The 25806-nt window shown below is 43.7% G+C and overlaps 2 protein-coding genes across 2 annotated transcripts in view; one reads left to right on the top strand and one right to left on the bottom strand.

Annotated features, from left to right (window-relative positions):
• The window catches only part of LOC126353963 (protein yellow-like), a 36393-nt gene extending 31224 nt beyond the window's left edge, over nt 1–5169 (bottom strand). The window contains exon 1 of the mRNA XM_050003268.1: nt 5063–5169. The gene's annotated coding sequence lies outside the window, so the exon portion shown is untranslated. The remainder of the gene's footprint in view (nt 1–5062) is intronic.
• Nucleotides 1–25806, top strand: part of LOC126355491 (octopamine receptor Oamb-like) — an 879391-nt gene that overhangs the window by 685698 nt on the left and 167887 nt on the right. The gene's annotated exons all lie outside the window — the stretch shown is intronic.

Raw genomic sequence — 25806 nt, 5'->3', positions numbered from 1 at the left:
TCCATCGCAGTCTTTAACACTGGTAGCATGCCGCGACAGCGTGGACGTGAACCGTATGTGCAGTTGACGGACTTTGAGCGAGGGAGTATAGTGGGCATGCGGGAGGCCGGGTGGACGTACCGCCGAATTGCTCAACACGTGGGGCGTGAGGTCTCCACAGTACATCGATGTTGTCGCCAGTTGTCGGCGGAAGGTGCACGTACCCGTCGACCTGGGACCGGACCGCAGCGACGCACGGATGCACGCGAAGACCGTAGGATCCTACGCAGTGCCGTAGGGGACCGCACCGCCACTTCCCAGCAAATTAGGGACACTGTTGCTCCTGGGGTATCGGCGAGGACCATTCGCAACCGTCTCCATGAAGCTGGGCTACGGTCCCGCACACCGTTAGGCTGTCTTCCGCTCACGCCCCAACATCGTGCAGCCCGCCTCCAGTGGTGTCGCGACAGGCGTGAATGGAGGGACGAATGGAGACGTGTCGTCTTCAGCGATGAGAGTCGCTTCTGCCTTGGTGCCAATGATGGTCGTATGCGTGTTTGGCGCCGTGCAGGTGAGCGCCACAATCAGGACTGCATACGACAGAGGCACACAGGGGGGATCGATCTCCTACACTGTCCGTACACCTCTGGTGATCGTCGAGGGGACACTGAATAGTGCACGGTACATCCAAACCGTCATCGAACCCATCGTTCTACCATTCCTAGAGCGGCAAGGGAACAACAGGACAATGCACGTCCGCATGTATCCCGTGCCACCCACCGTGCTCTAGAAGGTGTAAGTCAACAACCCTGGCCAGCAAGATATCCGGATCTGTCCCCCATTGAGCATGTTTGGGACTGGATGAAGCGTCGTCTCACGCGGTCTGCACGTCCAGCACGAACGCTGGTCCAACTGAGGCGCCAGGTGGAAATGGCATGGCAAGCCGTTCCACAGGACTACATCCAGCATCTCTACGATCGTCTCTATGGGAGAATAGCAGCCTGCATTGCTGCGAAAGGTGGATATACACTCTACTAATGCCGACATTGTGCATGCTCTGTTGCCTGTGTCTATGTGCCTGTGGTTCTGTCAGTGTGATCATGTGATGTATCTGACCCCAGGAATGTGTCAATAAAGTTTCCCCTTCCTGTGACAATGAATTCACGGTGTCCTTATTTCAATTTCCAGGAGTGTATATGATAACATGAGAAAGAGTTAAGCACCCAGAAGGCATGGTCGGATGTGAACACGTATAAACCATCAGAGTATATCTGACCCCAGGAATGTGTCAATAAAGTTTCCCCTTCCTGGGGCAATGAATTCACGGTGTCCTTATTTCAATTTCCAGGAGTGTATATGATAACATGAGAAAGAGTTAAGCACCCAGAAGGCATGGTCGGATGTGAACACGTATAAACCATCAGAGTGTATGTAAATGACTGAACTTGAAATCCTCTGTGAGTGCTAGAATGCCCGTTAGGGTGCTTTAGTGTTCTTCATGCTCAGTGTTGTTACCAGGATTGGTAAGGTAGATAAAGAATCTCAACAGCATCAGACGTTGAGTGATCACTGTGGAGGACATGTACTCATGTGAGCCAGTGTTATCAACACCTGACAGAATAGGAATATATCACGATTAGGTACGCTGAACAGATCGTACAATATCCACATTTTAGGAGCATTTTTATGTGTCAGTGTCTCGATGGGGTACTGTATGAGAACGTGAGGGCAGCTATACCTCGTCAAGAGTCAAATGGTTCAAATAGCTTTGAGCACTATGGGACTTAACATCTGTCATCAGTCCCCTAGAACTTAGAACTACTTAAACCTAAATAACCTAAGGACATCACACACATCCATGCCCGAGGCAGGATAAGAAGCTGCGACCGTAGCTGTCGTGCGGTTCCAGATTGAAGCGCCTAGAACCGCTCGGCCACCCGGGCCGGTGTCAAGAGTCCATTCGACTATATCTCATCATCATAAATGAAGATCCCAGTCCTATGCATCAAGCACATCGTAGCCACTTCGCCCCCGTGTCCGCTACCGATAATGAGAGTGGGCTCCCTGCAACACTCTGCTTCATGCTCAATCACAGATCAGAGACTGGCAGCAGCCGGACGTGGGAACTATTGTTCCACACGAAACGCTGCTGTTAAAATTTCTGCTTTTAGAGTGATGTTCCGATCGGGGAGCATCGTCTGCTCACCAATGACGTCACAGTGTGTTCACTGATGAATCACTGTTCTGCACTCCCCAGAATGGCCGTCATCGGCGAGTACTGCTGCCACCTGGAGAGAGATCCAACTCTTCCAGTATTTTGGAGAGCCACATTGTGTCAAGGCTGGGAAAGATATCATGCGAGACTTCAGTTCACGACTGATACTGATCGAGAGAAATCTGACTGCTCAAAAGTGTGAAGCGGACATCCTGCGTCCTCGCATTTCAACAGAACAACGCTCGTCCCCGCATGGCACGTGTCTGCATAATATTGTAATGTTGAGGTACCCCGGTGGGCAGCAACTTACCCAGATCCCTACTCAATACAACAAGTGCGAGCTCCCCTCGTACGCCAACTCCGTCCCCATCCTGGTATCAAAGACCAGCTACGACAGTTGTGGGACAGCTTTTCTCAGGAGAGAAGGTTTGTGGCACCGTTCCCAAGAGAATCAATGCATACATCGTGGCCAGAGCGCGTGCAGTGTCATACTGATAAGAGAACCCATATTGCTAAGTTCTTTCTAAATTTGAATCGATTTTGCAATAACTGAAATAACGTCACATACCATCTCAATCCGCTAAGTGTCCTTACTTTTCCATCCCACTTCCCGCTTCTGTTCGTTCTGTAACACCAGAATTTGCGCACTTTTCAGTCCCTTAACAGCTATAACATGGTAAGCAGAGATGGAAGCTGTTACTCCTTGTATAACCTTCTAGCTTCGACCCAGATTATCGATAATTCTACTAGGCTTCACAGCCTGTTACATTTGAGCTAGGAATAAAAAGGAAAGTTTATCTTAGACATTTTTGTTTTCCAGGTGTCACAATTCTTCTTGTTCAGTAAACGTGTGCTAAATACAGTATCATTAAGGCGGCAATTACAGAAATTATTTGCAGCCGACGAATTAGCAGACTGGACTTCAACTGCACCCTACAGCATCTGGTATCCTGAGTCATTTGCGTTTTTCTTGGAGTTGTCTATATAGCGAAGTGCGTTGCTCCTTTTTACACAGAATACTTAATTGATGTATTTTATTCGACTGATCTAAACTCTGAATGGAATAACCTCTGACACAACAACCGTTGACCACGGTTCGAAAAGAACAGAAGCTAGTATTTTCCTATAGTGATTTAGTGTTCATAAGAAACGAGGACTTGCCACCCAGTATTTCGATTTCGTCTGGGGCTTGTGGCAGGAGCAGGTTTCTGTATGTTCATGACCACAGTGTGTAGCTACTGAATCGACGAGGACGAGGTGGTCCCTTAGAATAGCTGTCAGTTCAAATGGCTCTGAGCACTATGGGACTCAACTTCTCAGGTCATTAGTCCCCTAGAACTTAGAGCTAGCTAAACCTAACTAACCTAAGGACATAACACACATCCATGCCCGAGGCAGGATTCTAACCTGCGACCGTAGTGATCTCGCGGTTCCAGACTGCAGCGCCTAGAACCGCACGGTCACATCGGCCGGCAATAGCTGTCAGTGTTAAAAGTTTGGCGTACGTGTAACACTGAAGCCAGTCATCATTTTACTATGCTAGAGAAAGACGCAAGATATGTAAATCAGTTCAGTGTACTAGAAACAAGATGTTACCAAATATATCATCCGCAATCTGCCACACTATTACAGAAATGTATTTGGTATTTTCTCGTGATAGGATACTGAAATTAGAATACCAACAGGGAGACCGCCACTCAACGCTCGAGCATGAACACGTACATTGTCGCAATGTCAGTACATTTTGCTTACTGTGGAAGCTTACGAGTGCATCCAAACGCATGTGAGCTGAAGAATTCGAAACGTCTGCCTTTCTCTGGCAACGAACCATTCAGTTTAGAGTGGTGCTGAAGCTATTTTTTTATGGAGAATGTTCTGTATAACACGAAATATGACACCTAATACGTTAGACAAATGGTACGGGTGCCGGCTGTTAATGATATTCATTTATTTGATTACCTACAGTATTTCGATGGGTATCAATACTGCAAGTGGAATCTCACTGAAATCGATTAAAATTAAGTAAAACAAACCTAACTCCTTTGCAAGACCTCAAATATTACAACGTACGGGAAAAAAACATCAGAGGTGTGTCACTTTTAAATCCGAAAGCACAATATTTCTTTTAAAACATCTTAGACTATAGGAAGAAACCAAGTTCATATAACGTAAATAACTGTCAATCTAGTAACACTTTAAGAATTAGTTGTGACAAATTCATCAAGCACTTACTGATGCTTCTGAATCGGTGAACACATTTCAGATTCTAAGGCTTACCGTGATATGAGACAAAAACGAGCATTCTTAAATGTTTCATAAAATACGACAATTAAATCAAAAGGTTTCTGTAAATTGTTTCACACGCATTATATCGATGAAAATATCATACATGATATTAGCATCTCTGCATGAGCCTTTATTCTGGGTGCCGGACCGTGCGGTGAGGCCGCTTGGCTTAAGGCGTCTTGTCACGGTCTGCGCGGCTGCCCCCGTCGGAGGTTCAAGTGCTCCCTAGGCCATGAGTGTGTGAGCTGTCCTTAGCGTAAGTTACATTAAGTAGTGGTTAAGCTTAGGGACCGATGATCTCCGCAGTTTGGTCCCGTAAGACCTTTCCACAAATTTTCAAGTTTCTGAGTACCGAAGAAGAGCTGTTGTTATTTGATGTTCATCATAGTTGCTGTTTGCAAATTTAGAAAACTATTTTCTAAATTTGTTTGGACGATCGATTCAATTCAGCTGAAAGTGGAAAATTTATTACACCGTTTGCTTAGACTCTTATTGCTGACACCGGTAAATCATGATGTTACTAATGATCTGTGAAATGCACTTTGATCCTGATTCAGTCCTTAATAAACGTTACGTGTTTACCTGAATATTTCTGCCTCAATGATGTGTGTGCACCTATTCTGCCTTTTTCTACTGGAGTTTACATCAACGAGTTGACGTTGACGACTGACTCAAGCTTAACGTTAGCTGCTTTATAAGAATGACAGTAATCTTATCTGGTAATGTCCGCTGTTAACGAATAAGAACATAGGAAGTAGACAGCGATGGTCTAACAACCTTAAAAATATAGTATAAGCGGACCTGACTTCATTGTGCTATATGACACGTGGAGGAACTTGTACTTATTATCAAGTCTATAAGCGAAGGAGAAACATGCTAAATGCAAATTTCATGTGAACTTTACATCTACATCTACATTTATACTCTTCATGCCACCCAACGTTGTGTGGTGGAGCGCACTTTACATGCCACTGTCATTACCTTCCTTTCCTGTTCCAGTCACGTAAGGTTCGTGGGAAGAACGACTGCCGGAAATCCTGCGTGCGCGCTCGAATCTCTCTAATTTTACATTCGCGATCTCCTCGGGAGGTATAAGTAGGGGGAAGCAATATATTCGATACCTCATCCAGAAACGCACCCTCTCGAAACCTGGACAGCAAGCTACATCGTGCTGCACAGCGCCTCTCTTGCAGAGTCTGCCACTTGAGTTTGCTAAACATCTCCATAACGCTGTCACGTTTACCAAATAACCCTGTGACTAAACGCGCCGCTCTTCTTTGCATCTTCTCTATCTCCTCTGTCAAACCGACCTGGTACGGATCCCACACTGATGAGCAATACTCAAGTATAGGTCGAACGAGTGTTTTGTAAGCCACCTCCTTTCGTGATGAACTAAATTTTCTAAGGACTCTCCCAATGAATTTCAACCTGGCACCCGCCTTACCAACAATTAACTTTATATGATCATCCACTTCAAATCGTTCCGCACGCATACTCCCAGATATTGTACAGAAGTAACTACTGCCAGTGTTTGTTCCACTATCATATAATCATACAGCAAAGGATCCTTCTTTCTATGTATTCGCAATACATTACCTTTGTCTATGTTAAGGGTCATTTGCCACTTCCTGCACCAAGTGCCTATCCGCTGCAGATCTTCCTGCATTTCGCTGCAAATTTCTAACGCTTCAACTTCTCTGTATACTACAGCATCATCCGCGAAAAGCCGTTAATAATAGTGAAATGATGTAAGCAAAATATCAAATACACCTCATAACATGTACTTTGAAGTCAATTGAAGGTTTCAGAAAATTAGCCATCATAAAAGTCTAGGCATGAAGGATGGAGGACAAGGTTCCTTTTTATTGTTGTTGACAGGGTTACTAAAGACAGAATCCAAGCTTCACCCAAAATGAAGCTGAAGCTGAGCGCTGTACTAAATGTAGGAGTTAAATTGATGGCATAATTCTTACGAAGTCTGGAATGGGATTTCATATCATTGGTTGCGTACAGTTAGGTGCTAAAAAGTTTGACGATTCAACAAGACCGCAAACCATTGCTACAACTATTACCAAGTGGCTAAAATGCTAAATGACTTACCTGTATTATAACATCGAAGGTCGCAAAGGTTCTTAACAGGGTACAATATTGACAGACCACCATAATGGGCGTACTGTGTCGGGCGACACCACAAATGTAGGTACTGCACGATTCGACCAGCCATCCGAATGGAGACATATAATGAGACCCCATTCAAACTCTGTCGGGTAAATCCCCCCCAGGGGGCTCACCACTCTTTGGCGGCATCGTTCTTGGCTACCACGGGGCCCCAGCCTTTGAAGCATCTTTCCCCTTCCGTGCTGCTTGTCTATCGTCTTGGTATTCTTTTTCCCCTCCGTAGGGGAACATGCCTGGGGTGTTATTGGGAATGTTCTGCATTGTCCATCACTGACATAATAAAGTCTCACCATTGTTTTCCGTTCTCTTTTCCTTTCCTTGTTTCCCTTTTCCTCTCGTTCCTCCGCTTCGATGTTTGAAGTTCATCTATTAATTCTCCCTCCCTGTGCGCTCCTGTCGGTTGGCCCACGCGTCTGACGCGTAGCAGGTGACTGGGTAAAGCGTAATTCCTAGCCTCAGGTCGACAGGTAGGGTTCTCACATATCCCTTGGTACAGTCCTGGCCCAGGGAGGGGCCTGCTACCTTCCCTCATTGCCAATTGGTCCCTCTGTCAGGTGTTCATAGGTGTGATCTGAGGTGTGAACAATCACTTAAGGCGGGTATACCCTCTTGTGAAGGTGGTCCCCTCTTGGAAGGAGTGTGCCATTTGAGATGCTGGCAATCATGGTGAAGTTTCTCAGACTGAATCAATCACCTGCACAATCAATGTAAAAGGAATAGGGGTAACGATTCAAAGACACTTGCAGCTGCACCACAGTTCCTCGTGGTGTCACGTACTGAAGACGGTCAGTCCTTTGCAACGGTAAATCCGTTTATTATTCAGATATTCAGAAAGGCGTTGATGCAGTTGGCGGCACTGTGAAATCCTGCTCGGGTTTACAGAAAGGCACTTTGCTTTTGGAGACTACTTCTGATTCACAAACACAACAACTGCTCGCCACCTCGCTTCTCCATGGCTGTCCTGTTCATGTCGAGACCCATAGAACTCTGAACTGTTCCTGTGGTGTTATTTGCACTAGGATGCTCGAATGTCTAACCGAGGCTGAAATCCAATTATACCTCGCTGATCTGCCTGTGATTGCCGTCCATCGGGCAATGAAAAACGTAGATTCCTCCTTAGTGTCCACCTACACTCTTTTTCTCACCTTTGATAGAGTAGTGCTTCCGTCCAAGATCAAACCAGGCTTTAAAATTATCACAGTCCGATCTTACATTCCAAATCCGATGCCTTGCTACCAACGTCATCGTTTCAATAACACTAGAACACCCTGTGGTGGAACACCCTGCGGTGGACTCTCACGAGGGTGATTGTCCGCCTCCTTCTCCCCGCTGTATCAACTGCAATGGCGACCATGCCACCTCCTCTCTGGATTTCACTGTGTATCTTGATGAGCGGGCTGTCCAGGAGATCTGGGTAAAGGAAAAAGTGCCTTACCCAGTCGCTCACAAGTTATTGGCTAGTTGCAATCGCTGTGTTCTCCCCTCTGGAACTTATAGTTCTGTTGTTGCTTCCTCTCGCTCCATGAAGGACATGGCCACGCAGACATGCGATCTCAATTTCAGCTCTGAGGTTGCGAAATCGCCCAGTGTCAAAGTAGCATCTCCATCCTCTTTTCCAGCTGTGCAGCAATCCATCATATTCTCGCCTCAAGGGGTGTAGCCACCAGCTACACAATCGGTAGGTCGGAAAGGAGGGGAGGAGTATTCCTGCGAAGACTTCCTACGTCCCTCCAGCAAGCCAGCATATGCGTCTTCCTCTGCTAACAGGAAAGGCTCGAAGAAATACAACAAATCCTACTTGAAAATCGCCTTCGTTGGTGTTGCCACATGATATCTTAGCCTTGCCGGCCTCTGTGTCGCCAATGTACACTGTCAACCGTTCTTCTACGTTGGTCACCACAGACCGACAGTACAAGTAAGCCAACGCTTCTGTGGACCTCATGGAGCAGAATCCTCCTGCTTTTGTGCCCTGTAGCCGCGAGTCTTCGCCTGGGTGACACCCTGTTTCTTCTTCCTCATCATGACTCTCCTCCAATGGATCGTTCGCGGCTTTCGGTCACACAAAGAGGATTTACAGCTGCTTTTAGCATCTCAGCCTCCCCTTGTACACTGCCTCGAGGAAAGAAAATTGCGTCCTCACAACCACTTTGAGCTTTCACATTTCTTGCCGGCTCGTTTTGATCTCCCCTTGAGGTCGGCATTCCAACTCATGGGGGTGTATTGTTGCTTATACGGGATGACGTTCATACTCAGCTCATCTCCCTGACTACCAGTCTTTAACATGTTGCAGTTCGCCTTTTCCTTCCTCGCCTGACTTTTTCGCTCTGTATCATCTAAGTCCCTCCATCGTTCGAAGTTACCAGGGCAAACTTCCTTCAGCTGAATGGTTAGCTACCTCCCTCATTTCTGCTACTCGATGAGTTTAATCCACATAAACCACTTTGAGTTTCTCTCAAAACCATTGAGAGAGGCGCCCTCTTGGCTGATTCTTTTAATCAACTGCACCTCTTCTGCCTTAACACTGGAGCACCCACATTCCTTTCCAACTCCTCACACACCTACTCCCATTTGGACCTATCCTTCTGCATTGCCCAGCTTGTGTTGAGTGGTCTGTTCTGAGCGTGGAATGTCAGATCCCTTAAACGGGCAGGTAGGTTAGAAAATTTAAAAAGGGAAATGGATAGGTTAAAGTTAGATATAGTGGGAATTAGTGAAGTTCGGTGGCAGGAGGAACAAGACTTCTGGTCAGGTGACTACAGGGTTATAAACACAAAATCAAATAGGGGTAATGCAGGAGTAGGTTTAATAATGAATAGGAAAATAGGAATGCGGGTAAGCTACTACAAACAGCATAGTGAACGCATTATTGTGGCCAAGATAGATACGAAGCCCACCCCTACTACAGTAGTACAAGTTTATATGCCAACTAGCTCTGCAGATGATGAAGAAATTGAAGAAATGTACGATGAAATAAAAGAAATTATTCAGATAGTGAAGGGAGACGAAAATTTAATAGTAATGGGTGACTGGAATTCGAGTGTAGGAAAAGGGAGAGAAGGAAACATAGTAGGTGAATATGGATTGGGGCTAAGAAATGAAAGAGGAAGCCGCCTAGTAGAATTTTGCACAGAGCACAACTTAATCATAGCTAACACTTGGTTTAAGAATCATGAAAGAAGGTTGTATACGTGGAAGAACCCTGGAGATACTAAAAGGTATCAGATAGATTATATAATGGTAAGACAGAGATTTAGGAACCAGGTTTTAAGTTGTAAGACATTTCCAGGGGCAGATGTGGACTCTGACCACAATCTATTGGTTATGACCTGTAGATTAAAACTGAAAAAACTGCAAAAATGTGGGAAATTAAGGAGATGGGACCTGGATAAACTGAAAGAACCAGAGGTTGTACAGAGTTTCAGGGAGAGCATAAGGGAACAATTGACAGGAATAGGGGAAAGAAATACAGTAGAAGAAGAATGGGTAGCTCTGAGGGATGTAGTAGTGAAGGCAGCAGAGGATAAAGTAGGTACAAAGACGAGGGCTGCTAGAAATCCTTGGGTAACAGAAGAAATATTGAATTTAATTGATGAAAGGAGAAAATATAAAAATGCAGTAAATGAAGCAGGCAAAAAGGAATACAAACGTCTCAAAAATGAGATCGACAGGAAGTGCAAAATGGCTAAACAGGGATGGCTAGAGGACAAATGTAAGGATGTAGAAGCTTATCTCACTAGGGGTAAGATAGATACTGCCTACAGGAAAATTAAAGAGACCTTTGGAGAGAAGAGAACCACGTGTATGAATATCAAGAGCTCAGATGGCAGCCCAGTTCTAAGCAAAGAAGGGAAGGCAGAAAGGTGGAAGGAGTATATAGAAGGTTTATACAAGGGCGATGTACTTGAGGACAATATTATGGAAATGGAAGAGGATGTAGATGAAGACGAAATGGGAGATACGATACTGCGTGAAGAGTTTGACAGAACACTGAAAGACCTGAGTCGAAACAAGGCCCCCGGAGTAGACAACATTCCATTAGAACTACTGACGGCCTTGGAACAACCAGTCCTGACAAAACTCTATCAGCTGGTGAGCAAGATGTATGAGACAGGCGAAATACCCTCAGACTTCAAGAAGAATATAATAATTCCAATCCCAAAGAAAGCAGGTGCTGACAGATGTGAAAATTACCGAACTATCAGTTTAATAAGCCACGGCTGCAAAATACTAACGCGAATTCTTTACAGACGAATGGAAAAACTGGTAGATGCAGACCTCGGGGAGGATCAGTTTGGATTCCGTCGAAATGTTGGAACACGTGAGGCAATACTGACCTTACGACTTATCTTAGAAGAAAGATTAAGAAAAGGTAAACCTACGTTTCTAGCATTTGTAGACTTAGAGAAAGCTTTTGACAATGTTGACTGGAATACTCTTTTTCAAATTCTAAAGGTGGCAGGGGTAAAATACATGGAGCGAAAGGCTATTTATAATTTGTACAGAAACCAGATGGCAGTCATAAGAGTCGAGGGGCATGAAAGGGAAGCAGTGGTTGGGAAAGGAGTGAGACAGGGTTGTAGCCTCTCCCCGATGTTATTCAATCTGTATATTGAGCAAGCAGTAAAGGAAACAAAAGAAAAATTTGGAGTAGGTATTAAAATTCATGGAGACGAAGTAAAAACCTTGAGGTTCGCGGATGACATTGTAATTCTGTCAGAGACGGCAAAGGACTTGGAAGAGCAGTTGAATGGAATGGACAGTGTCTTGAAAGGAGGATATAAGATGAACATTAACAAAAGCAAAACGAGAATAATGGAATGTAGTCAAATTAAATCGGGTGATGCTGAGGGAATTAGATTAGGAAATGAGACACTTAAAGTAGTAAAGGAGTTTTGCTATTTAGGAAGTAAAATAACTGATGATGGTCGAAGTAGAGAGGATATAAAATGTAGACTGGCAATGGCAAGGAAAGCGTTTCTGAAGAAGAGAAATTTGTTAACATCGAATATAGATTTATGTATCAGGAAGTCGTTTCTGAAAGTATTTGTTTGGAGTGTAACCATGTATGGAAGTGAAACATGGACGATAACTAGTTTGGACAAGAAGAGAATAGAAGCTTTCGAAATGTGGTGCTACAGAAGAATACTGAAGATAAGGTGGATAGAGCACGTAACTAATGAGGAGGTATTGAATAGGATTGGGGAGAAGAGAATTTTGTGGCACAACTTGACTAGAAGAAGGGATCGGTTGGTAGGACATGTTTTGAGGCATCAATGGATCACAAATTTAGCATTGGAGGGCAGCGTGGAGGGTAAAAATCGTAGAGGGAGACCGAGAGATGAGTACACTAAGCAGATTCAGAAGGATGTAGGTTGCAGTAGGTACTGGGAGATGAAGCAGCTTGCACAGGATAGAGTAGCATGGAGAGGTGCATCAAACCAGTCTCAGACAACAACAACAACTAGTGCGAAAATTTGCCATGTGCTATCCGTTTCCTGACTACTACCCCACCTGTGTGAACACCCAAATGGCAGCTCACTAAGGATGACTGGTGGCTTTACTCCTCGCTGGCGACGTTCAAAGACCAAGATTTCCCCAGTTGTGATGACCATGTGGCATAAGTCAAAAACTTACTGCTGCAGAACATTCCGATCCTCGCACTTCCTCTTTACCATACCGTATCCGAGTACCTTGGTGTACTGAGGCATGCCAAGACCCGATTCGCGCACGGAGTCGTGCTCTCCGTACATTTAACCGTCATCCTACGATGGAAAATTGCATTCATTACAAACAGATGGTTACAAAGTGTCATCATCTTCTTCGAGATAGCAAAAAAGCGGGCTGGATTTCATTCACTTGGTTAATTGACAGTTCCACCTCTTGCTCTGCGTGTGGGCAAACCTCTGACAGCTCTCTGGGACCAAGGTCCATTCGCCAATTTACGGCCTCACAGTAGCAGCCGATGTCATCGTGGACCATACTTGTATTGCCATCTCCAAAAACTTGGGCCACCATTTTTCGAAATTTCGAGCTCTTCCCATTATCATCTTGCCTTTCTCCATCGGAAACGAGCGGAGGAGGCTCGCGCGATATCCTTCTCTTTTCAGAATCGTGAGTGCTACAATGCCGCCTTTACTATGAGGGAGCTAGATCATCCCCCGCACAACAACGCCGTCAGTGTGTTTGGTAGTTGTAATGAGTAGTCCTTCCCCGTGAACCATGGACCTTGCCGTTGGTGGGGAGGCTTCAGCGATACAGATGGCCGTACCGTAGGTGCAACCACAAGGGAGGCGATTTTTAAGTAGGATTTGTTGTATTTCTTCGAGCCTTTCCTGTTAGCAGAGGAAGACGCATATGCTGGCTGGCTGGAGGGACGTAGGAAGTCTTCACAGGAATATTCCTCTCCTCTTCCTAGGGCATCAGGCCAGACTACTTTGTGGTTCCTGAAGAGGGGCAGCAACCTTTTCTGTAGTTGCAGGGGCAACAGTCTGGATCATCTGGCCTTGTAACACTAACCAAAATGGCCTTGTTGTGCTGGGACTGCAAACGGCTGAAAGCAATTTTTCCCGAGGGCATGCAGCTTTACTGTATGGTTAGGTGATGATGACGTCCTTTTGGGTAAAATATTCCAGAGGTAAAATAGTCCCCCATTCGGATCTCCGGGCGGGGACTGCTCAGGAGGACGTTGTTATCAGGAGAAAGAAAACTGACGTCCTACGGATTGGAGAGTGGAATGTCACATCACTTAATTGGCCAGGTAGGTCAGAAAATTTAAACACGGAGCCGGACTATAAAGTAAGGTATAGTGGGAATTAGTGAAGTTCGGTGGCAGGAGAAACAAGCCTTCTGGTCTGCTGACTACAGGGATATAAACACAAAATCAAATATGCGTAATGCAGGAGCCGATTTAATAATGAATAGGAAAATAGGAATGCGGGTAAGCTACTACAAACATCATAGTGAACACATTATTGTGGCCAAGATAGATACGAAGCCCACACCTACCACAGTGGTACAAGTTTATATGCCAACTAGCTCTGAAAATAACGAAGAGATTGATGAAATGTATGATGAGATAAAAGAAATTACTCAGATAGTGAAGGGATACGAAAATTTAATTGTCATGGATGACTGGCAGTCGATAGTAGGGAAAGGAAGAGAATGAAACGTAGTAGGTGAATATGGAATGCTATTAAGGAATGAAAGAGGAAGCCACCTAGTAGAAATTTGCACAGAGCACAACTTAATCATCGCTAACACTTGGGTCAAGAATCATAAAAGGAAGTTGTATAGATGTAAGAAGCCTGGAGATATTGGAAGGTCTCAGATAGATTCTATAATGGTAAGACAGAGATTCAGGGACCAGGTTTTAAACTGTAACACATTTCCAGGGGCAGATGTGGACTCTGATCACAATCTATTGGTTATGAACTGTAGATTAAAACTGAAGAAACTGCAAAACTGTGGGAATTTGAGGAGATGGGACGTAAATAGACTGGAAAAACCAGAGGTTGCAGAAAGCTCATGGGAAAGCGTTATGGAACGATTGGCAAAAATGGGGGAAAGAAATACAGTAGAAGAAGAATGGGTAGCTTTGCGAGATGATATAGTGAAGGTAGTAGAGGATAAAGTAGGTGAAAAGACGAGGTCTAGTTGAAATCCTTGGGTAACAGAAGAGATACTGAATTTAATTGATGAAAGGAGAAAATATAAAAATGCAGTGAATGAAGCAGCAAAAGGAATACAAACAGCTCAAAAATGAGATCGACAGTAAGTGCAAAATGGCTAAGCAGCGATGGTTAGAGGACAAATGTAAGGATGTAGAGGCGCATATCACTAGTGGTACTGTCTACAGAAAAATCTTTGGAGAAAAGAGAACCACTTGCATGAATATGAAGAGCTCAGATGGAAGCCCAGTTCTAAGCAAAGAATGGAAAGCAGAAAGGTGGAAGGAGTATATAGAGGGTCAATACAAGGGCGATGTTCTTGAGGACAATATTATAGAAATGGAAGAGAATGTAGATGAAGATGAAATAGGAGATCGGGTACTGCGTGAAGCGTTTGACAGAGCACTGAAACACCTAAGTCGAAGCTAGGCCCCGGGAGTAGACAACATTCCATTAGAACTACTGACGTCCTTGGGAGAGCCAATCCTGACAAAACTCTACCATATGGTGAGCAAGATGTACGAGACAGGCGAAATACCCACGGACTTCAACTAGAATATAATAATTCCATTCCCTAACGAGGCAGGTGTTGACAGATGTGAAAATTACCGAACTGTCAGTTTAATAAGCCACGGCTGCAAAATACTAACAGGAATTAGTTACAGACGAATGGAAAAGCTGGTAGAAGCCGACCTCTAGAAAGATTACTTAGGATTCCGTAGAAATGTTTGAACACGTGGGGCAATACTGACCCTACTACTTATCTTAGAAAATAGATTAAGGTAAGACAAACCCACGTTTGTAGCTTTTGACAATGTTGACTGGTATACTCTCTTTCAAGTTCTGAAGGTGGCAGAGGTAAAGTACAGGGATCGAAAGGCTATTTACAATTTGTACATAAACCAGATAGCAATTATAACAGTTGAGGGTCATGAATGGGAAGCAGTGGTTGGGAAATGAGTGAGACAGGGTTGTAGCCCATCCCCGATGTTATTCGTCTGTATATTGAGTTAGCAGTAAAGGAAAATTAAGAACAATTTGGGGTAGGTGTTAAAATCCATGGACAAGAAGTAAAAACTTTGAGGTTGACATTGTTATGTCTAAGGATGACATTGTAACTCTGTCAGAGATAGCAAAGGACTTGGAAGAGCAGTTGAACGGAATGGACGGTGTCTTGAAAGGAGGGTACAAGATGAACATCAAAAAAGCAAAACAAGGGTAATGGAAAGTAGTCGAGTTAACTTGGGTGACGCTGAGGGAATTAGATTAGGAAATGAGACACTTAATATAGTAAAAGAGTTTTGCTATTTGGGGAGAAAAATAACAGATGATGGTCGAAGTAGAGGGGATATAAAATGTAGACTGGCAATGGCTAGGAAAGCGTATCTGAAGAAGAGAAATCTGTTAACAGCGACTTTAGATTTAAGTGCCAGGTAGTCGTTTCTGAAAGTATTTATATGGAGTGTGGCCATGTATGGAAGTGAAACGTGGACGATAAACTGTTTAGACGAGAAGACAATAGGTGCCTTCGAAATGTGGTGCTACAGAAGAATGCTGAAGATTAGATGGGTAGATCAAATAACTAATGAGGAGGTATTGAAGAGAATTGGTGAGAAGAGAAATTTGTGGCACAACTTGACTAGGAAAGGGAGCGGTTGGTGAGGCATATCCTGAGGCTTCAAGGGATCATCAATTTAGTATTGGAGGGCAGTGTGAAGGGTAAAAATCGTAGAGGGAGACCAAGAGAAGAATACACTAAGCAGATTCAGAAGGATGTAGGTTGCAGTAGGTACTGGGAGATGAAGACGCTTGCGCAGGTTAGATTAGCATGAAGAGCTGCATCAAACCAGTCTCAGGACTGAAGGCGACAACAACGAGTAGTCGTCTAAAATGACGGTATGAGGCGACACGTTATATGTTTTTATAGTCCAAAGATGTAGTTCTGACAAATTATTCCCTGTTCGTGATTGTTAGCATCGAATTATTAGAGGTGCTTGTTGGTGCTGCTATCGCCGCAGAAAAAAACTATTGAATCTCGTTGGTGTCCTGGAGCATCCCAAAAGTAAATAATACATGCAGAAGACAGCACGTTAACCCATCATTAAATAAATAGTTCACAGACGTCAGACAACCTGATTTCTACAGTGCACAACAATTACACATTCGAGAATCATGTGGGGGATATAGTCACTGATTTGTAAGTTCTCGAGTGCCGCTGAAGAGTTGAGAATTAACATGTCTTCTTATAACAATGTCTCATTCGCTTATGAGTGCTACGACGGACGTTTGTCCGACTTACATACACATATGTTTAAGAGGGTCTGTTGTAATAACAGTCTATAGTAACCGATCGCTGATTAACTGTGTTGTAAGTATGTTCCAATAAACGGTAATTTTTATGGGATGATTAAGTGAAGATGCACAAAATATTAACGCTGTCGAAATTACGTATGCCCAAAGATCAATGAAATAACGAAATTAATCGGACTCATCTATCCAAAATATGCATGAACCCTTTCACCTGAAATTCCCTAATACTTCCGTTCCCCCTCGTATAAAAGTATAGAATTTCTGTACTGAAGTTCACCAGGAGAGCTCTTCGAAAGCAGGTTTTCCATGACAGTCTTCTGACCATACCCATGTGGTGAATACTCAATAATTTTGTCACAATACATTAGGTGATAAAAATATTACACGCATCGCGTTTAGTTACTGTCAGAATTAAGGCCTGCTTTCCGACCCTTAGATAGAAGTCTACACGAATGGAGTTATATGTGCAGAGGGAACGAAGTATAATAAAGGATAATATGACAAAATTACAAATCATTTCTAGGAAAGCGACCATGTTTGCTAGTGGCTAGAAGTGCCTACACCTTGTCAGAAGTCACTTACGCCTGGTCGACTTTTATCAGCCTGACTGCTCGAGCGGCCTCCGCTAACCTATGTCAGCCGTCGCTCTTTAGTGATAAACTAAAAGAGCTCTTCAGGTAAACCCGCCACAATTAACGCCTCTTTTGTGTCGCTTTCGAGGTGCAATTAACTTAAGTGATGGTGTGTACTGCACAACACTTGCGATAGAGCCGTTGGCACTTTTCTGCGAAGAAAGGTGACTCTCTGCTGTCGACGTTTCCGAATGAATATTGTCACACGTCTACAATCTTGACACTTTTAGCCTTCTCAATGGCTAGTATTGTCTGTTCACTTTTATTGTGATTTGTGTGATTATTTATGTAATTTTTGTTGTTTCCTAGCTTAGAAGACAAGGTTTTGATAAATGGGTTTTGTCACCTATTTTTCGTGAACAACGTGATTCATGCAGGTTAAATGAATACGAAATATTCAGCGGGTGCCTTGAATTGTGAAAAAATTTTGTACGCGATAGGAAGCTTGGAGGACCAAGCACAGTCGTTGGGCATCAGATGACATTATATGACGTGTAATGTAAATATACTACAGGCCATTAAAACTGCTACACCACGAAGATGACGTGCTACAGACGCGAAATTTAACCGACAGGAAGAAGATGCTGTGATATGCAAATGATTAGCTTTTCCGAGGATTCACACAAGGTTGGCTCCGGTGGCGACACCTACAACGTGTTGACTTGAGGAAAGTTTCCAACCGATTTGTCGTACACAAACAGCAGTTGACCGGCGTTACCTGATGAAACGTTGTTGTAATGCCTCGTGTAAGGAGGAGAAATGCGTACCATCACGTGTCCGACTTTGATAAAGGTCAGATTGTAGCGTATCGCGATTGCGGTTTATCGTATCGCGACATTTCTGCTCGCGTTGATAGATACCCAATGACTGTTAGCAGAATATAGAATCGATGGGTTCTTGAGGGTAATACTGAACGCCGTGCTGTATCGGATCGTGCAGCCACGTCTCGATCCCTGAGTCTACAGATGGGAACGATTGCAAGACCACAACCATCTGCACGAACAGTTCAACGACGTTTGCAGCAGCATGGACTGCCAGCTCGGAGACCATAGCAGCGGTTATCCTTGACGCTGCATCACAGACAGGAGCGCCTGCGATTGTATACTCAACGACGAACCTGGATGCACGAATGGCAAAACGTCATTTTTGCGGATGAATCCAGGTTCTGTTTACAGCATCATGATGGTCGCATCCGTGTTTGGCTAATCGTGGTGAACGCACATTGGAAGCGTGTATTCGTCATCGCCATACTGGCGCAACACCCGGCGTTATGGCATGGGGTGCCAATGATTACACGTCTCGGTCACCTCTTGTTCGCACTGACGGCACTTTCAACAGTGCACGTTACATTTCATGGGGCTTTCTGGATACAGAAAGTGTTCGATTGCTGCCCTGGTCAGCACATTCTCCAGATCTCTCACCAACTGAAAACGTCTGGTCAATGGTGACCCAGCAAGTGGCTCGTCACAATACGCCAGTCACTACTCTTGATGAACTGTGGTATCGTGTTGAAGCTGCATGGGCAGCTGTACCTGCACACGCCATCCAAGCTCTGTTTGACTCAATGCTCAGGCGTATCAAGGCCGATATTACGGCCAGAGGTGGTTGTTCTGGGAACTGATTTTTCAGGAACTATGCGCCCAAATTGCGGGAAATTGTAATCACATGTCAGTTCTAGTATAATATATTTGTCCAAAGAATACCCGTTTATCATCTGCATTTCTTCTTGCTGTAGCAATTTTAATGGCCAGTAGTGTAACAAGGTTTGAAAAGAATATCAGCCAGTCAAAAAAAAATATTTTACAGGAATTGAATCAAAAGCTTTTTTATAAAATCATGGAGACACAGCTTCTGTGAAACTCTTAACGGTCTGTGGTATGATATTGGAGTTTACTGTAATGAAATCTGGGTGGAAAGTACGTTTCTGGAATTCATTTCCTTTATGACCTTATTCTTCTTCGCTTCAGCATTTGTCCCAAATGTTCGAGAGTTGAGATGGGTATCATAGGATTTGGCATTGTCAACTTAAGGGTTGCCCGACTGCCCTTTCGTCGACACCCCGTAACCCACCTGGGAATACGCGAGCCGTCTGTGTGTAGCGTTATTCATATGAAAATGAGCGAATGCATTCGAAATGTATACGTACCATGTTGCTGAGGCGGAGCTTGTGTATAAGCACGTATTCACTTAGTCGAGTGTGGAAAACTGGTTAAAAACTAACTCCAGGCCGGTCGGCACACCTGCCCTCATATCTAATCCGACGGGTGGAGGAGTGGGGTACTAATACGCGCAGCTATTTCTTTTTAGTGTCATGGATGAAACTAAATTGTTATGTACATTTATAAGGAGTTCATGTTATGTCTTAATGTACAATAAGTAACAGTAACAGAAAGAAATACACACGATATCGAATTGTGGAGGTGTAAACTGGACACAATTTGATGCTTTAATGTAAAGGAAAAAAAAAAAGGATGGCGCGAATGTCACTCGAACGTGGGGGAGTCTGGATATCAGTACCAATTAGCGCTGCCTCGTCTCTCTTTCTTCTACATGGAAAGATACGCTCGTTGATGGTAAAAGAAGAGGGCTAACCCTACAGCTTACCACAGGGTATCGCCACTTGAGACCCTACAGAACAAATGCAGACTGCTCCTCTCTCTTCAGACGTTGCCATACTAACTAAACCTGAATATCCTTCCCCCATCCCTCCACGTAAGAACCTAAGATGACTACAATGCAGATATCAATGACGGATGGGAGATATAAATAACCATGAAACAGAAAATTTCTCTTGTGTTGTATACGGTGGTTGGCCTGTGTGTGTCAGTGTACCGTTCAATTTGATGTTCTTTCCTGGAGCCAAGTAAAAAACCTGAAAATGTACACGATAGTCTCACAATGTTGTTGAATTACATGCATCATAAAATGTTTTGCTTCACCTCGGTTCCGTGAGTTCCGGAACCTGTATAGAAAATTGGAATAGAGATCAACATAAACATCATTTCCGCTCTTTTTATTGCTCATGAAAACCACACATTGCATGATGTACCATCATACAGGAAGACGTTCAGAGGTGGTGATCCATATTGCTGTACCTGCTGGTACCTCTAATACTCAGCAGCACGCCCTCTTGCATTGATGCATGTCTCTGTTCGTCGTGGCATACTATCCACAAGTTCATAAAGGTACTGTTGGTCCAAATGTCCGAAAGAACAGATACCATCTTCATATAGATAAGGCTAACCGGCCAATGATCTTGAGTGTGGATGCACTCACATTGCCCGAACTCTTATGGAAATCGGTAGATTGGTTGGTTTGGTTGTTTGGGGAAGGAGACCAGACATCGTGGTCATCGGTCTCATCGGATTATGGAAGGAAGTCTACCGTGCCCTTTCAGAGGAACCATCCCGGCATTTGCCTGGAGTGATTTAGGGAAATCACGGAAAACCTAAATCAGGATGGCCGGACGCGGGATTGAACCGTCGTCCTCCCGAATGCGAGTCCAGTGTCGATTGACTGGCGGGAGTAATGAGTATAGTGGACAGGGGCACTACAAATGTAGTGTGTGGACAGTACGATGGGAACGTGGGTCTCACGGGAAGCGCGACAGAGATAAACCCCGGCAGTTGCACTCTCCTCTGTGTTCTTGGTGGCTCAGACGAATAGAGCGTCTGCCATGTAAGCAGGAAGTCACGGGTTCGAGTCCCGGTCGTGGCACACATTTTCAGCTGTCTCCGTTACATTTCTCAACGCCTGTAAGGTCTGTATTTCTCAGCTACACAGCCACATATCTCCAAGATGTCCACCGTCTTTTATCGCTTTAGTTAGAACGTCTCTCTGGACTCTGATAATTTGGCGCTACATGGAAAAACGTTCATGTTGATGGCCAAACTAATTTCATTTATCATCTCGTGACTCCTTCCTGGAAAACCACAACGCCAGGTATGTGTCATGAAAAAGTGGGCGTAAGAAAATATATTTCAACGAAACGGTAACCGCGATAGCATACGCCATGTTGGTTTATTATCTGACGATTGACCGAAAAAAATGTGCTATCTGTGTCTTGGAATCATTACTACGTAGTGGTAAACGTGTGCAGCAACTCAGTCCGTAGATGAAGTTGAGAGACCCTTACAATGTCAGTAATGTCGATTACAAGATTGCTGGGACTAATCAACGGCTCACAGCTGACATCGTATAGCCACGTCGGATTTCTGCTTCGGAGGCTCGAAGAAGTGATAACATTATGTGTACAAGCATAACTGCCTATCCTTAATGATGCTTGCATGGCGACCATTACGTTCGAAGTGTTTGTACCGAGAATTATCAAACATCCTATTTATATCGTGAATCTAATGTATTGTATGTCTGGTACACCCTAAGCTGATTTGAAACAAACATTAACTAAAATTACTGGCCGTATTCTTCAAAATATACTTGAGTTTAACGTCCACTTACTGACAATCGAAGAAGCCCTGACACTCAGCTCAGTATACCTGTCTAGTAATTACGTGCAATGGGTATCCTAGGTGGATCTGCGCGCATCTCGAGTGCTCATCTAATGATGAATATACCTGATGTCTTACAAGGAAAAACAGTTAAGTATCATTACAGATTACGAGTACATGCAGTGTACGTTGCTGAATAAGTTACAAGAAAAAAACATTATCACCCATTATGATAATTTTATACGTTGAATTGAAAAGAAATTATAAAAACGGATGGAGTAATTAAAGATATTAATTGAAAGAGGCATGAGCAATAATATCGGTTTACTGTGAAGTAATAGAATTAGTTGTAGTTTTCATGCACCGCTGCAAAAACTTCACGTTATTTTATGTGTATTATAGTAATAGTGGAACTCTTTTGAAATTTATCAAACTATATCCTTAGAGACATACACAGATGACAACCTGTGTCATGCACTCTGCTCATCTGACAGTGAGTCGTGGTGTGGATAGCAGAGTGCTGTTATTCAAATAAGACCGTCAACTACAGCCATTCGTTGCATTAACTACAACGGCAGTTGTCAAACCTGTATGCAGTAATCTTAGTGAGACAAATTATCAGAGAAGTGTTTACACGACAGGACTCCAAATCAAAATGACATTTTTAACAACTAAAAATGGTTGTGCTTAAACCAAATACTTTGAAAGGAAGTGTGGTAGATGCTTTGCTATGTTTCAGTGTTTAGGTACAAGAATATGAAACTGATGGTAATGCGTCGTTGACTAAATATGCCACGAGTTCTGCTTGTTATTGAACATAGGACACTCTTAGAAGGTTAGAAAGAGGTGCTGGAAGCAATCAGCGAAACACAAATAAGAGAAAGAGTTCACAAAAAGGGAAGGGAGGTATATTAGCATCAGAAACAAAATGAATGTGGACGTGGTATGTACTCTGGTCTGACGAAAGTCATGGATACCTCCTAATGTCGTGTCGAATCTCCTCTTGAAATGCGGTAGTGCAGCAGCTCATTGTGGCACGGAGTCAAGTCGTTGGAAGTACCCGCAGAAAAAAATTGAGCCATGGTGCCTATATAGCCATGCATAATTCCGAAAGTGTTGGCGATGCAGGATTTTGTGCTCGAAATGACCTCTCGATTATATCCCATAAACGTTCGATACGACTCTTTCGGGAGATCTGGGTGGCCATATCATTCGCTGGAACTGTCCAGGCGTTTCCTCAAACAAGTCGTGAATTACTGTGGCCCGGTGACACGGAGCATTTCATCCATAAAAATTCCACCATTGTTTGCAGACATGAAGTTCATGAATGGCTGGAAGTGGTCTCCAAGTAACTGAACACAACCATTTCCAGTCGATGACGGTAAAGAGCCCAGGAATGGTGCTGCAGGCGATGTCGTGCTGTTAGCAGAGGCAGTCGCTTCGGTCGTCTGTTGCCACAACCCATAAACGCAAATTTCGCCACACTACAGTTACAATTACATTCGTCTTGCGTCCCACATCGAAATCTGCGGGTATTTTATACTGTGTTCCTTGTCTGCTAGCACTGAAAAGTCTATGCGAACGTCGCTGCTGTCGGTCGTTAAGTGAAGGCCGTTGGCCACTGCTTCGCGCGTGATGGTATGTGATGACTACTCCATTCCCTAACGATTTCCGAAACGGAATGTCTTCTCCGTCTAGTTGCCACTACTATTAATCCTTGAATGTCTGTTAATGCCCAATCTGCATTCACAATCACATAGGAAACCCTTTCACATGAATCACCTGAGTACTAACGACAGCTCCGCCAATACACTATCCTTTTATTCCTTGTTTGCCCGATACTACCGCCATCTGTATATGTGCATATCGCCATCCCATGACTTTTGTCGCCTTAGTGCATTAGTGTTATGGGTTAAAAACTACTAAAGACTGAGAGCTGAAATTTTGTATGTAGCATGCTCCTCACAGAATGTACAAGGATCATTGCCAACACCATTATACGCAGTGTGATCTATCGAAGACTGTCGAGACAGTTCTTCACCTCATAGTGTTCACCACAAAGGTGCATGTCCACACAAATGTTTATCCGAAAAAGAGTCAGCGGGACTTAAGACACAGTTCTGGCTTTCAGACAAAGCGAAACGGGAGATGCCAGGTTAACTACGGTGATGCCTTTCTAAGCCGTCACTATGACGTGTAAGTGCACAGTTTCGATCAATTGCGATGTTTTTCGACTTCCCTGGTTGTATCGAGTCTGAGTGCGGTGAGCCTCCCATAGAACGAAGCTGATATCTCGTATACTTGCACACTGTGACTTAATGATTCTCAGAAATAAAGTGACTGGTTGCTGTTCTCAGCACCTAATTGTTTCCAAGCCTGAAAGTAATATGTGGCTAAACAGGCTATGTTCGTTTCAGATATGCAGTCTGCGAAAGTACAGCCGGCCGCGGTGGTCTCGCGGTTCTAGGCGCGCAGTCCGGAACCGTGCGACTGCTACGGTCGCTGGTTTGAATCCTGCCTCGGGCATGGATGTGTGTGATGTCCTTAGGTTAGTTAGGTTTAAGTAGTTCTACGTTCTAGGGGACTGATGGCCACAGCAGTTGAATCCCATAGTGCTCAGAGCCATTTGAACCATTTTGCGAATGTACAATCACTGCGTGTGCTTTATTAATATTAAGAAATGGAAACGTGTTTGCAGGTTGAGGACCTGGACATAAATCATACTTGCGTCATCTTTTAGATCTGACCTACTTATTGACTTCATTTTAAGGAGCTGTTTATTCTAGGACCATCTACATAAAGCTCCACTCTAATTTTAGTTCTATGCATGTATGATGTAACCTCGTTAACATTAACATTGCTGTATTTATTAAAAAATGTTAGTTCATGTTTAATAACATAGTGCCTAAATGTGTCCACTTGTGAAAATGGTGTGTGCCCTCTTGGCTGTTGATTCTTCCCCATAATTAAACTCACATTAAAATGTCTCAATAAAATATGTTTTCCATCTGCACATCCCTGATTACGGATACAAATTCATACGCATTTTTCACGTCACAACAACAAATCTTGTATTCGATAACTCTCTTCTGAAATATAAGAAGGTTGTAAATACAGGTATCGTTATGACTGTTGTTGCAATTCTTGCAGCTGCCCATCATATCTTCACTTGGTAGATTCACTGCGAGCTTAGATAGTTTTGCTGCCTTTTATTTCTTTGAAAGCGTGAAACTACCAACTCCACTATCGTTAGTTACATATGTACATTTACAATAAAGTTCCTCAGTGGTTAAAGTATGCTAGTTGCGTGAAGTATGTTCCATTTCGTGCAAAAGATTATAATTCACTGCGAGGAAAATAAACTTCTTCCTCTGCACTTGAAAGTAGCTGCAACAACAAGAAACAACGGTAGGAGGAACATACCTGTACCTGTAACAGAATACGTTTCGTCCGCATATGTACCTTAATCGAACATGATCTTATTTGCAACAAAGGCTACTATAATAACAATTTTATAAACTTATTTTTAAACTTTGTAGATTGCTGAGACTAAGTTACCTTTTAATTCTTTTTCAAATGTTGCAGTCTTTTCTATGCTTTTAATTCTGAGTGGTACTTACTTTTCTGCACCAGATGATTAACTTGCTTTGAATATTCAATGGTATTAGCGTGTCTTGCTTAATTTGTAAATTATTGACAATGGTAACTCACTTCTGGGAGAGAGTGCTATTATATTTACATCGAATACTTTTCTTAAATTAATAAGGAGGATCCTAGGATCCTTTAGAAAAGCCTAACAAATTAAATTAAACTCCTTCCGAATAGATCCCGGAAGACCCAATGGTACTGACCGACCGCCGTGTCGTCCTGATCCTATTGGCGTCTCCAGGCGCGGATGTGAGGGGCGTGAAATCAGCACACCGCTCTCCCTTCCGTTGTCATTTTTTGTGACTGAAGCTGCTACTCCTCGATGAAGTGGCTCTTCAGTTGGCCTCACAAGGGCTGAATGATAATCTCGCATGCCAACAGCGCTCGGTAGACAGGAAGGCTATCCATCCAAGTGTTAGCCAAGCCCGGCTGAGCAGAAGATA

Source organism: Schistocerca gregaria, chromosome 3, assembly GCF_023897955.1.
Source record: "Schistocerca gregaria isolate iqSchGreg1 chromosome 3, iqSchGreg1.2, whole genome shotgun sequence".
Taxonomy (NCBI): Eukaryota; Metazoa; Arthropoda; class Insecta; order Orthoptera; family Acrididae; genus Schistocerca; species Schistocerca gregaria.
This window is presented reverse-complemented; position numbering and strand designations above follow the sequence as displayed.